The sequence below is a fragment of the Tamandua tetradactyla genome, chromosome 24 (assembly GCF_023851605.1).
Source record: "Tamandua tetradactyla isolate mTamTet1 chromosome 24, mTamTet1.pri, whole genome shotgun sequence".
Classification (NCBI taxonomy): domain Eukaryota; kingdom Metazoa; phylum Chordata; class Mammalia; order Pilosa; family Myrmecophagidae; genus Tamandua; species Tamandua tetradactyla.
In genome coordinates, this window is record NC_135350.1 from 56,700,459 (window position 1) to 56,715,340 (window position 14,882).

Here is a 14,882-nt window from a genome sequence, read left to right on the forward strand (position 1 = left end):
CTTTTCAGACAATCACAGATATTCTTTAACACTCTATCAAAACAAGTATGATAATTTCTTATTGGTTATTTACAACATATCCTCTAAAACCACACCAATAAACTTCTTGTACTGTGTTACATTAAATTTCAATGGTCTATTTTGCTTTTTGAATGGATCTTTTATTTATATATTGGTCATTTTGAAAATACTGATTCCCTGAGTGATGCAGGTCTTTTAAATACATTTGTTAACATCATCACTAACCTTATTAAAAACGTCTTTCACTGGTGGGAAAATGTCAAGATCCTAGTGTTTAATATTAGTTTTCTAAAATTTTAATGTCCATTTGAACACAACTCTTTTCATTGAAAAAAGATATTGTCAATTGTTTTCCTTGAAGTGGCACATTTAGTTCTTTCATTTTGAATAAAAAGTTTGCCAAATACCCAAGGATGAATAATCATAGTTTGCCTGTCAGTGGTTCTTTCAAACAAATAGCGTTCCATGAAAAAAGAGACTAATTTGGCATGTACCTCACAGTTAGTCATACAGATAATTTTGCCTTGAGACAACCATTGTACTTCCATATGCAGCAGTGATGGTTTATGTATATTTATTTATTTCTGCAGGATACTACAAAGATGTATGTGACAATTAAGATTTAATAAAACTAGTAATTTTTACTGATTCATCAAGGGCATTCTTAAAATAACTGGCTTTTTATTTTCTGCAAGTGTGTGACAGTAAAGAATCAACGACTACTTCTACAGATCAGTGCTTTAACTCATGCTAAGATGCCAGCAGTTTTATCCTCTATTGTTTTTGCATCATCAATACACATGTTAATGTAGTGAAAAAAGACAATGACTTTTCAGTATAACATATTTAGTAAAATATTTTTGAGCACATGGATCCCCTGGAAGGATTTCAGGCACCACCAAGGATGCAGCCAAATTTGAGAATCGCTCTTCTAGGTTAGTACTTCTCAAATTTTGTGGTACATGCAAATTGCCTAGGTAACTTATTAAAATACATATTCTAATACAGTAGTACTGGGTTGGAACCTGAGAGCTGCATTTTGAACAAGATGATGCAGTCTGTAGATGGCTGCACTTTGAGACATGTACTGTCTAATGCAGTAGCTTCTATCTACATGTGACTTCTTCAATTTCAATTTAAAGAAATTAAAATTAAATAACCTTAATTATTCAGTTCCTTGATTGCACTGGCCACATTTTGAGTGCTCAAAGCCATCTAACGCTAGTGGCTATGATACTGGACAGAGCAAATACAGGACATCTCCATCTTTGCAGAACGTCTGTTGGACAGTGCTGCTCTAAATGGTCTACAGGGAGTTAATAATGATGGGGTCATTTAACTGAACTCATTTAAATATTAATAAGAAGCTATCCTTCAAAGCATATTTGGGGGTAACATAACTTCCCTCTTTGATCAATACAAAAAAAAAAAGGGCAGAATGATTAAAGGCTTTAAACTTGAGAGATTCAAGTTGCCTACATAATTTCTTTTACATCTCCCCTGTGCTATGTCTTTATGAGATCTGTAAGCTGCTACTGCAAAGAGTTGTGCATGATATTCCGTTTTTGTGGGAGAAAAAAATTCTATTTGAAAGACATAATAAGAGTGCCTGATATTGAGATAGAAAAATCCCTACTCACTATAAATGGCTTCCTATCCAAGTCATGGTCCTCCATTCACCTCCCAGTGGAAAAAGCGCCACTGGGGAGAATGAAAGGCTGGGCCTCGAAGGTTAGCAGGCAGGATAGTGTCGCTCCCGGGCACACTTCAGTGCAGACAGCAAGCTGAGAGGCATTCCTTGGGGGTCCCTTGGATGGTTCTTGCTCTAATGAGAGCGGGCCACACTCCACATAACCCACCTGGCTCATGGGAACATTTCAAGGGGGGCTTTCCGAAAGCATTCCTAGTCTGCAAAGTTCACAAGCTAAGACGGGCCTAGCTGGAGTGAAGAAGTATAAAAGCTAGCAAAAACAAAAAGAGCAAAGAGGCCAGTCTAGATTTTACCAAGGACTCTTCTTTAGGGTATTTTCTTGATTTATGTCATAAGTAATATTTAATTTATCCTTGTAAAGAATGAGTTGTGGATGTAGCATGTCTGAACCACAGCTTGAAATTTGGGGCTATAAGAACATTCATTGGCAAAGCAAAAAGAGTTTTTGTCATGTATTCTAATATTAAATGATAACATAGTTCTGGATGTTTCAGGAGGACTGAAAAATTCCTATACTCTATTCGCTTCTCTTTTTTATGGAAAAGTATTATACTTAATACTCTTTCATAAAATTCTTCAGTGAGAAATAATAGAGGACAAAGAAAGACTGTTTCATCAGTCTAAGCCACTGGTTTGCTACTGCCCAGAAGCACAAGATTAGCAGCTCTTGTAATTTTATCCTCCAGGGTCGGTGCAGATGTCGTTCTTGTCAGTTCAACTGTCATTTGGGTAGATGGGGCTTGGCTTTGAAACTTTTCAGACATCCGTAAAACACCCCCACAAGGGACAGACTGATGAACTCCATTGGAATCTACAAATAAGAAACACATTTTCCTATTGCCGCCTTAACTGTTACTTGGTAGTTTCTGAGAATTTGAAACTGGTGCCACCATGCTCTGTCTCCCACTTCCCACATTCACAATGTCAGAGCCAACTCTTGACTCTTTGCTCTGTCTAGGGCAAAGTTTCAGTGACTCCCAACACCCTCATAATAACATCAGAGCACAGTGAAGACCAGTTACTGTGGAAGGCCAGGCTTAGGGACATTATCCTTTCTGCTTAGTTAAAACATTTAAAAATAGGGACATTTTACAGAAAAAGCAGGATTTCCATAAACTCTTATTTTGTGGAATTTTCACAACAACCAGTTCTGTTAATAAGATTTAAGATCAGAGAGGCTTAATATTAAACATAATGTGGTAAACAGGCAAAGGCAAGCAGGAAAGTTTTTCAGAATCTCCTACTTACCTGTTCCTTCTACCCTGCTAAGGACTTCATTGTCATCTTAAAGGCAAAATTGTTTGATTGTTCACATATCTACATAGAGACTTTTCTTTTGTTCCCCCATTTAGTTTAGCTTTTTTTAACCTTGAATTTTAACATGTTTAAAAAATACTCTATAGGATCGTGTACATAAAACCATTGATTCTTAGACTTTACAGGTGACTTAAAGGAGTCGTCAAGGGTAATTTTTCCCATAAGCAAGTTTTGCCTGACAAACTGATTTTTGTACCAACCCTGGGTAAGATGCAACTTGTCTATATTTATGAAAAATTCTAGGTATTAGCATTACATTAAAACTGTATTTTGAAGATGTAAAAAGTTTCATGATACATGAAATTTTAATTCTGATAAGTTTGGAAGGGGACTGTTAAGCCCTTCCTTTTTTTCATCCAAAATTTAAATTACTTGGCAGAATTATAATGGAATGTTGTTTTCCCACTAAAACTTACAAGGACACAAGTGCCCAAAAGCCTACTCTATTCTTACAATGTGGTTTAATGTTTTTCAACATTAGAACAAATATCACAAATTGTTCGTGGAGAACATTTCATCCTCAGCTATAGAAAAATAAAGATGGAAGACAATTAAAAATGTGGAAGTGACTATTCTAAAATATTCCTACCAAAAGAGCAATTTGTTCAAGTACTTAAGAGTGCCGTTTGCAGCTAATTCATTATTCAAAAATGATGTACTACTGAAATGTGAAGTTCTTCAGGTGACACTACTAAGTTCAATTTTAGGATGATATAGTTGATTGGTAGCAGAAGCTCTTTTTGCTGGTTTGAAACTGTTGTGTACCTCAGATAACCCATATTCTTTAATCCTCATCCAATACTGTTGGGTGAGATCTTTTGATTGTTTCCACGGGGATGTGTCTCAACTCATTAAAGGTGGGTCATTTACTGGAGCCCTTTAAGAGGGACACATTGTGGAAAAAGTTTCAGAGCTGATACAGCCAGAGACCTTTGGAGATGCAGAAGTTAAACGTACCTAGTGAAGCCATTTGAAGAAGCTGCTGGGAGAAAAAGCTAGCAGATGTCTCCATGTGCCTTCCCAGCTGATAGAGAAACTCTGCACTCATCAGCTTTTCTTGGACCAAGGTATCTTTCACTGGATACCTTAGTTTGGACATTTTTTTTTTACATGGGCAGGCACCAGGAATCGAACCCAGGTCCTCTGGCATGGCAGGCAAGCATTCTTGCCTGCTGAGCCACCGTGGCCCGCTGGTTTGGACATTCTTATGGCCTTAGAACTGTAAACTTGTAAGGTAATAAATTCCCTTTTTAAAAACTATTCCATTTCTGGTATATTGCATTCTGGCAGCTTTAACAAACCACTACACCCTTAAAAAAATGACCTAGAAGAAAAATTCTCCTTTCCAGGAGATTTCAGGCAAGTACTTGTCTAGTGCCCATTCCAATTCATTTCTCAACGATGCTCATGTGTGGTGGTGGGCTGAGGTTAAATTGGTTCTACCTGTAGCAGCACTTAGAGGGGACAGGTATAGCCTGTTACAGGGACCTATTAAAGGGTGTGCAAGGAGAACTTTACATTAGATTTTGCTGCTGTCTTTTATAGACATTGCACTTCAGCTAAGTGAAAGTAACTGCAAACGTATGTGCCATATAGCTTGCACCTTTGCTTTTTAATAGACAACATTGGCCTAAGGTATGCGATATATTAACCTTTTTTCTTGAAACATTACCTTGAGAATAGCATAATTATATTGCATTGTGTTTTTCTGTATAAAATATGTTGCCTGTTTACAATAAGTACTTGAAATATGTCACAATTTTGAAAGTTATCTTGGTATTTCTCTATTTTTAAATATCAGTTACCTTGAAAAATAGAAATGGCCAGATCCCCTCTGCACCCCTGAAAAGACTTGCTTGCAATCTAAAGCATGTGAAGTTATTTTTAGTCAACAATTTAGAATATTAGTGCATGAGGTAAAATGAGATAATTCAGCCACAAATTAATTACAATTTAATTCTTGCCAGAGGAGTTCTTGAGAAGCAGCCTAATTAACACTTACACTCTCTCATCTACCAGGAGGTTCTGTGGCTTTATCCCTAAATTGCCTGAGTGATAGTGTTGTTCCATGTTATGTCAGCCAGGCTGTGTTGTTTAGGCTCCTATAGAATTGCCTCCACTGTGCTAAAATTTCCTTTTTGCTCTCAGCCTTTGTAGGATTATAGAAACCCATAGATTCATTATATATATATCATTTATTCCAGTTCCTTCATTTTATAAGTGAGAAAATTGAGGCCCAGGTAAGTGAAATGAATTGCTGAAATCCCAAAAGCAGTAAGTGGCCTAACCATACTAGAAATGCATCTTCTTTTTCTTTTATGTGGCAACCTGGTAGGAATGTTCTCTTCCATTGTGTACTCTTCCTTGTCCAGGTAGCTCATCCATAGCTTCTGGTTTGGGCCACCGTGGGTAGGCAGTGATGGGTAGAAAACACTCCTGCTGCCTCGGAAGGTCTTTACGACGATCCATACATTGACATTCTTCCTTTGCCAACAGTACTGCTTCCAAAAGGAATCCATATTCCATACATGGAGAAGAGGTTTTTGACTGAAAAGTCCATCTTGAGCACAGTACTATGCAATCTGTTCTTTTTCATTTGACTCTGAAATTAATTAAAATTACAAAGAACATCAAATTAAATAACACCACTGCCTTTATAATGAAATCATTATAATATAACTAGTAGGACCTGATAATGTGACTTCAAATCTATTCTACAACACCAGCCTTGTGACCTTCCATAAGTTAGTTAACTTCTTTGTGATTCAGCTTCCTTGTCCATAAAATGAGAATAATAGTAGTACCTATCAGAAGGGGGTGATGAGAGGAATAGATGAATTATTACGTGCGTAGAACTTGGATTCTCTGTTTGGTATCTACATAGTATTTATATCTTTACAGCCTAATCCAGGTTTTCTTACTGACAGGCATGCATAGTAAGACTTTTGGAATATGTACCACAAATAGAAAAATGTTTGTGTATGTAGTACTTATGCCACTGTTTCATTATTGTGATTGCTGTATAAACCACAAAAAATGTAAATTAAAATTGATGAGATAAAAAAATAAAATCTTTTTGGATGCAACAGATTGTCTTGTCTATCCTCACTGGAAACTCTGATAAACCACTATAATATAGTTCCTATATTATAATGGGAATATAATGCCCTATATTGTGTGCTATTGTGGTAGTTAGGTTCAGGTGTCAACTTGGCCAGATGAAGATGTCTACTTCTATTGCTGTGGACATGAGCCAATGGCATGTGAACCTCATCTGTTCCTGATTACATCTACAATTGGCTAAGAGGCATGCCTGCTGCAATGAATGATGTTTAATTTAATTGGCAGGTGTTTAAATGAGAGAGCTCAACGTAGCACAGCCAAAGCAGCTGCCCATACCTCATCTCAGATTTGCAGCTCAGCCCCAGGCCTTTGAGGATGCAGAAGGAAATCACCCCGGGGAAAGTTGTTGGAACCCAGAGGCCTGGAGAGAAGGTCAGCAGAGATCACCCTGTGCCTTCCCATGTAAGAAAGAACCTCAGTTGAAAGTTAGCTGCCTTTCCTTTGAAGAACTATACGTTAACTAAATAAGTCCCCTTTTATTGAAAGCCAATCCATCTCTGGTGTGTTGCATTCCGGCAGCTAGCAAACTAGAACAGCTATTGTTTCTTTCAACTTCTTTTCACAGTCTACTTTCAATCTCAAATTGAGCAAAGGGCAAGTTTCTTTCCATTGGTCAAAGCAATCACCCATATGCCATCATTGTTAACTTTAATCACAATCTGTGGCCTAAAGTGCTGATAAGCTTACAACATTTATCTTTAGTAATTAAGGATTTTCCCCTCATCTGGCACCATCTGTGGTGATTAGTCATAGGCTGTAACAAATTATAATGTATTCTCAGTGGTTTTTCATTGTTTAAATCTGAGGCTATAATAGCTTTTTCAATGTCTTCTTATTTTTTTTTATATTTTGTTTGTTGATGGAAATGCATTAAAAACATCTCTGTCTTTTCAAATTGCTTAGCTTGCATTAGAGGATTTGCATATGGTCCTAGTTACCATCAGGAAGCAGAGACATTCCACTGAGATCTTGGAGTTCCATATGTCAGAGTTCCAGATGGGCTGCAGACAATATTTAAAATGAAGGTTATCTTTGGGTAGCTTTCTATCAGGGCATATCAAACACAGCTCAGTAAGATCATTCATATTCCAGGGATGATTTTTCTCAATTTAAATGCAGTTATGGAAATTAAGACATCTCCAAGATGATAAACAATTATGAAAATTATATGTGCTTTTTTACTTTCAGAATTTAATTTTATTCTCATTTTGGAAGGGGGAAGTATTCACTTAGTTTATATGCAAATATAATGACACAATAAGTATGAATGGATGTTGAATTAGAAAGTTTATTTCACAACTTGTCCTAGCCACCTATAAAATTATTATTAAGTACTATATTAGGAAAGTTCTAGGAGTAACCTAGAGTTCACCTATGTAAATTTATAAATAATATTCTGCCATGTAATAGAATGTTTTAAAGATTAAAAAAATCAATCTTTTATATTTATATAGCAAAGACCCATTCAATTATTGCTACTTGAAATGTTCTTTGGGAAATGCTGTGGGTGTTTGCAAAGAATGCAGAAGACATAATGCACAACTTTAAATAAAGTAAACGTACTTAGAAATACAAGTAATAAAAACTTATTTATGCATAAGTACACACAGTGATGATTACCTAAGGGTAAAAACTAGAAAGGTGGTTGACTCAAGGATAAGTTGGGAATAGTTACTTCAGCCAGTTCCTGGAATCAGTTGCAAATAAACTAGAAAGACTTTATTATTGAGGAGGATTTTTAATAAGTGTGTGTAAATTTTGGAGGAGAAGAAGAAACATTTCTCCAGCATCAGGGAGTTAATAGAATCTATAAGGGACAGGTGTGGAGATGGGGGGTGGCTAAGGAGCTAAGGGCTACTTGGAGCAGGTCTTAAATATGAGGGGGTTTCAAATGCTGTTATTCAGGGCTACACTTGCATAGGAAAGCAGTGCTAGGTTCCATCACAAATGTTGACATTACCTAGAACTGTATTCTCAATTTTGTTATCTAGGAGCCATATTACTAACCATTATGGATGTTTTTGCTAGGGTGTTCATAATTAATCATAAATGGTGGATCACTATTGTTGGAGAGGAACAATGTAAGCCTTCAAAGTCACACTTCAAAGGTAGTATGTGAACATTACAATAATTGCTCTTACACGTAGCATTTGGTCCTTCCTCAAAGGCAAAATAAGATTTTATCTTTGTTTGACCAGCCTATACTATACTTATATATTCAAGAAAAATTGTCAAAACAATGTTGAAACAGCAATCCTGTAATAACTTTTAAAAATATATATTTATCAGTTATAGGATTATATTTATTTTAGGGATGCTCCATAAAAATTTATGCTGGGTAATATAAAATACATTTTATATGTTTTTATTACTTTTGAACTTTATTCATAAACACTAAAAGTGTTTTGCACCCACATTTTATTCATTTGCAAATGGAAATATAATTATCTTTTTCTTTCCTTTATTTCTCCCATTTTTTCCTTCCCTTCTTTCCTTCCTTCCTCTCTTTCTTACTACCTCTCTATAATAATATTTTGAAATCTATTTATAAGCATTTAATATCTGAACAATTTCATTTGCTATTTAATATAAAATTACAACATATTATAATCACATATTAAATTGAATTTCCTGACTTAAGGTCTTTTTTGGGAAATAATTTAGTGCAAAAATATGGAAATATAGGTAATTGCACTCAAAAGTTTCATTCTGCTAAAAATACATAAGTACTCTGATTTGATACATTTCCTGTTCTCACATTTATTAAATTGAATCTTATAAATTTGCTGCTATCAACCATTTTGACCTACACAAATAGCAATTTTATCATTCAGCCTTTCCAATTGTAAAGAAACTCCATTGATATGTAGACTACCTCAGAATCCAAATGCTGTCCAGCCAGGACTTGTGAAGCAATTGGGACAGTCTACTGTTCTCAGTGACTTAAATAAAAGACAAGTTGATCTTTCAACTATGTTTTCAGTAATATCATAAAAAAACAGCATGGTGAAAAGAGAGGTTCATTGATAAATGTTAATAATATAATGAAGGAATTCTAATTTTAACGACAATCCTCTGAGAGAAAAGGATTACAAAAATATAATTCCAGTTACAGCTGGGAAATATTTCGATTTTGAAGTTTAGGAGGACAAAAAGATGATGAATTAAAGGAAGGGGAGCTGCTTTATAAGAAGTGATAAAAGAAATACTAGGTCATGGCCCTGTGATGCAGGGGGAAAATTAGAATTGAGATCATATAAAAGACTCAGCAGTAAATATGATGCAAGTAGGAATAGACACAAATCAGGATAATGCAATCATAAAATAATTCGGTTTCATCAAGTTATTTTAAGAAATGATAGCAAATAATGCCTCAGAAAAGCTGTAAATGTATAGTATGTTATTGAAAACATTTTTGAAAGCTTTATAATTCCAAATATTTAGTTTTGTGGTAGTTGTTTTCTACTGATCATTGTCTTATGCAATATTATTAGTTCACACACAAGAAAAGAAGATCCAAAAAAGGGTAAATGAGATAAGACTGAAATAAGAAAAAGATGATGAATGACGCATGTTTTTTATTATTTATAATGTAATACAGTATAGACTTTCTTTTGGGGCCATGCCAGGCTACTCCTTTAAATATATGTGGACAAGCTACAGTATTTGTGTTAAAACAATGCACCAGTTTTGCTGTATTTAAACTTGTCACGTAACATGTGGTTCACCAACGGTCATTCCCTCAAGTACATGATGTGCTGTGTGAAGTTTGAAACTAGTAATTTTGATGGTACATAAAATGGTAGGATTGAAATGTGGTCTGGACAAGATGCCACAAGACAAAATACCAAAAGAAAAGATGCTACCACGGTGCTGTTTGCCTTGTAATCATTCCTACATCTACTGACTTTAGTTCTTTTGTTTGCTTGTTTGTTTTTAACTCAGCTGTGACCTAAATATTTGAGCTAATCCAGTGGATTCTTAAAGTCTTTTGTCCATTTTATTTTAGCAATACAAATAATCATAGCATAATTTAGCCAAAGAGATACAGATTAAGAAAATACACTTAGGAGAGGTACACTAAATATCTTTAAATTCAGGACCCTCAAGGCTTCTTCTGTGTTGAAGATTTATCAACCAACATCTTCACATTTTGATGCAACCATATGGGGTTTTTAAAGTGGAAACATTTCATATAAAAATCTGTTCCTTACGCTTCTGTTGAAAAAATGAGAATTTTTGCAATTTTGGGCCTGCTACCTCACATAGCAACAATAATCTTTGGAATAGTAGCTACTCCTTTTAGTCAAGTTAAGCAATCTGTTTTTTTGCCATGTATCACCATTCCTGTCCAACTTCACATAATTATATTTTCTACCTGGCCCCTGTAGACATCTGTGTTTGTGACTCTTACTTTTGACTTATAGGTGGAATTTTTAAACTGGGAGATTTTAGCTCAGCCTACAACTTTAGTCTCTTACTCTTACAGGGAGTAAGACTACCTCCTAAGGTATCAGCACTTCTCCAAAGTGCTTAAAAGGGGCTGGATGGTACAGAAATAGGTTGGAGATTGCCTCGTGACTTCTTTACATTCTTTTCATCTCTAAAATCCTTAGATTCATTTCATTAGCCTAGCATCATTTGCTAGTCTTTACAAGTTTGTGCAGTCTTTACAAATTTAATGTCATTTATTTATAAATTGCTATTATAAAGATAGTAATTATATATATTGGGAAACCAAGACATACAACTAGAATACATTTTAGATAATGAATGGAAATCTGTGCCAGAACCTGGGACATCATTGCCTGATATATCCATTTATTCACCTGGCATTTATATATTGAGCAACTTCCATATGTTCAGGATCCAGAGGGTATGGGGCTACAGTGGTGAATAGACAAAGGATATACTTTAATGGGAGCTTATATTTTAGGATGGGAGACATAAAATGGTAAGTATATAATTTCAGAGAATAACAAATGCTGTGAAGAAAGTACAACAGAGCGAGGCAATCCATGTGTGCACTTTTGGAAAAGGTGGTCTGGAAAAATGCCACTCTGAGAAATGTTTGATATTAGCACGAGGAATGAATAATTAGAACAGGGTTAGCTAAGCAAGGATATGGGGAAGAACATTCCAGGCAAAAGGAGAGCAAGGCTAAATGACAGGAATGATTTTTTAAACATTTTATTGATATATCTTAACATACATTCTTTTTTTTTACACGGACAGGCACCGGGAGTCGAACCCAGGTCCTCTGGCATGGCAGGCAAGCATTCTTGCCTGCTGAGCCACCGTGGCCCACCCGACATACATTCTTAACATACAAGCATTCCATACATGCTGTACAATCGGTGGCTCACAATCTCATCACATAGTTGTATATTCATCACCATGATCATTTTTTAGAACATTTGATCACTCCAGATAAATAAATAAAAAAGAGAAAAACTCATATGTAACATACCCTTTCCCCTCCCACTCATTGACCACTATTTCCATCTACCCAGTTTATTTTGCCTTTGATCTCCCTATTATTTATTTTTTATCCATATTTTTTACTCATCTGTCCATACCTAGATAAAAGAAGCATCAGACACAAGGTTTTCACAATCACAGTCACACTATAAAAGCTATATATATACAATCATCTTCAAGAATCAAGGCTACTGGAATACAATTCAACAGTTCCAGGTACTTCCCTCTAGCCACTCCAATACACCACAAACTAAAAGGGGATATCTATGTAATGCATAAGAATAACCTCCAGGATAACTCTCAACTCTCTTTGAAATCTCTCAGCCACTGACATTTTATTTTGTCTTATTTCCCTCTTCCCCTTTTTGATTAAGAAAGTTTTCTCAATCCCTTGACCCTGGGTCCTGGCTCATACCAGGATTTCTGTCCCATATTCTCAGGGAGATTTATACCCCTGAGAATCATGCCCCATGTAGGGTGGAGGGCAGTGAGTTCACTTGCCATGTCAGCTAAGAGAGAGAGGCCACATATGAGCAACAAAAGAGGTTCTCTGGGGATGACACTTAATCCTAATTTAAAGCAGGCTTAGCCTATCCTTTGTAGAAATGAGTTTCATAGGGGTAAACCCCAAGATTGAGGGCTCAGCCTATTGATTTGGTTGTTACCATTGCTTGTGAAAATATCAGAAATTTTCCAAATGAGTAAGTTGAATATTTTCTTCTCTCTCCCCAGTGCCCCAAGGGGACCTTACAAATACTTCCTTTATTCACGGACCAAATTACTCTGGGATATATCAAGGTATCATGCTAACCTGGACAAACCAATAAAATCTCATGCCCTATTCAAGATTCCATGAACTTATTGTGTTTAGCTAAACTGTCCATACAAGCTAAATTTGGAAATGCACTGCCTAAAATATAAATTTTGCACCGAATAAACATCTCTCCCTTTGGTCTCACACACAAGTTGAAGTTTTAAAATATGGATGATGTTATCCTTTACCCTGTATTCTAATTTACCTTAGTCCTATCCAGATCAGCTTCATACATATCTCTACTTGAAGTCAGATCCCTTTTTCAACTTTTAAACAGTTCAACGGGAATGACTTTGACTTCTTCAAGCCACAATAAGAATACTTGCTGATGGGGCCTGCTAAGCAAGGAGGAGTGGCTACAAAGTGAAGTGAAATTGTACGGCATATTCTGAAAGGGATAAGGAGGCATAGAAGGTTTCAATCAGGGGAATGATAGGAACTGACTTAGAGGTTTGCAATATTACTTTAGCTAATCTCTAAAGTTTAACTGCTTCATCAGTTAACACTTGGAAGCTGTTACCACAGCCCAGGAGGGGTAGTAACAGTGAAGTGGTGAGATCTGGTGATGGAAGATTTATACTGAAAAGAGGGCTGACAGGACTTGATGCTGGATTGAACTAGGGAGGGAGAAAGAAATAAAAGAATCTAGAATGACTCCTAAATTTGAGCAAACCAAATGGAGCAATTGGATAAATAATTGCTAGTAAACAAAATAGCAAAGAATGTGAAAGAAACACGTTTTCCCAACAAAAACCAAGTAGCATGTTATATCTTTCCCAGAAAAGGCAGGGCGTGAACACACAAGACGAGTTCACTGGGCAGTAGACATGAATATACAAAATAAATATGACACTGATCTTGGAGCTGGAGGGATCACATTCTAGTAGGGGAAATACACATTTAAAAAGTCAATAAAAAACTTATATCCAATGTGATGAAGTTATGAACAAAGTGGAGGTAGAAGGAGCTTTCAATATCTTCATTTCCTTATAATCAAGATGTAAACAGACATTGTAGCAACATAGTCAAGTGGATGCCACAGGAATGGCTAATGACATGCCTGTGGACCTCTAGAACAACTTCATTCCATTCATGTTTTCTTCTCTTGGAGAGAGACTGGATTTGATTTCATCTTTTCTCAGAGGTCTTACTTCCTAACATTTCAATCATTCCAGTAATTCTCTGATTATCCCTTTATATTATATTATGGAAAGAATATAGAATATGAAATAAATTTATTTCTGTTTTCCATTTCTCTACAAATTCTAATCTTATTTCTACTGTCCTATCTCTTTTCTATCTCAACAGCAACCAAAATCTAACAGGTTTTTAAGAGACCATTAAAAGTCAACTGCTTGTTTCTTTCCCCTTTTTTTTTCTCCACTTTCTGGCACTTTCACCCTTAAGTATACTAAAATCCCCAGCTATTATTTTAAAAGCATTCTTTGACTTCTCTTACTGACTTGGCAGATTATTTCCTTCACCATTTCCTACTACCTGTCTCTTTCATCTGGTTCTCCTTTTCCTCCATTTTCCTTAAGTCTCTAATAGCTTGATCATCTTTGCCATTCTTTTTGGTTTCTATGATTTAGATCACTCCTTCTTTTTCCCTCCCTATATACCTGCTTATCTTTCTATTTTTTTATTCTTCAATTTGAGCTTCCATATACTCCCTAGTAACCAGTTCCCTTTATTTTTTTAGGTTTTTCCTTGTCCATATCTTGTAATTATATTCTCTTTGACATGCATGCCTTTTCTTAAAAAAAAAAATTCTTACAACTGATTTACATGGCTGGTTTTAATTGGGCAGGGACTAATTAAAGGCTGTAATTATGTAAGATCCACTAGTGTCAAATGAAAATCCAAGGTTAAGAAAATTAGATTTGGAAAAGATAACATGATATAAATGAAGGTACACATGAGGAAAAATGCAAGGAGTGAAATACATTTCCAAGGTTCTTACTTTTAAATTGATATGTAAATGACATCGATCAAAAGTGATGGTTTTCTCCTTGATGCACCCAAATGACCAATTCCTGAGACACCTGAGTTTCAAAGAGAGAAAGGGTTTATTTATTTATTTGTTTATTATTTTGCATGGGCAGGCACCAGGAATTGAATCTGGGTCTCCGGCATGGCAGGTGAGAATTCTGCCACTGAGCCACCTCGCACTGCCCGGAAAGGGTTTAATAGTAGATCCAAAGCACAAGATCAGATGGCCTAAAAATCTGTCTGCCCAAATTACCATAATTTTGATAATTTTATAGTATCAAAAAAAGGGCTGGTTTTATGATAATGAGCACAATGGCTCTAGATGATGTAATTAGAGATTTTGCACAAACTAACATTCATTAGGGTACCTGGCTTTCACACCAGCAACATTACTTTGTTATATGGAAATTGGCAGGGTCATAT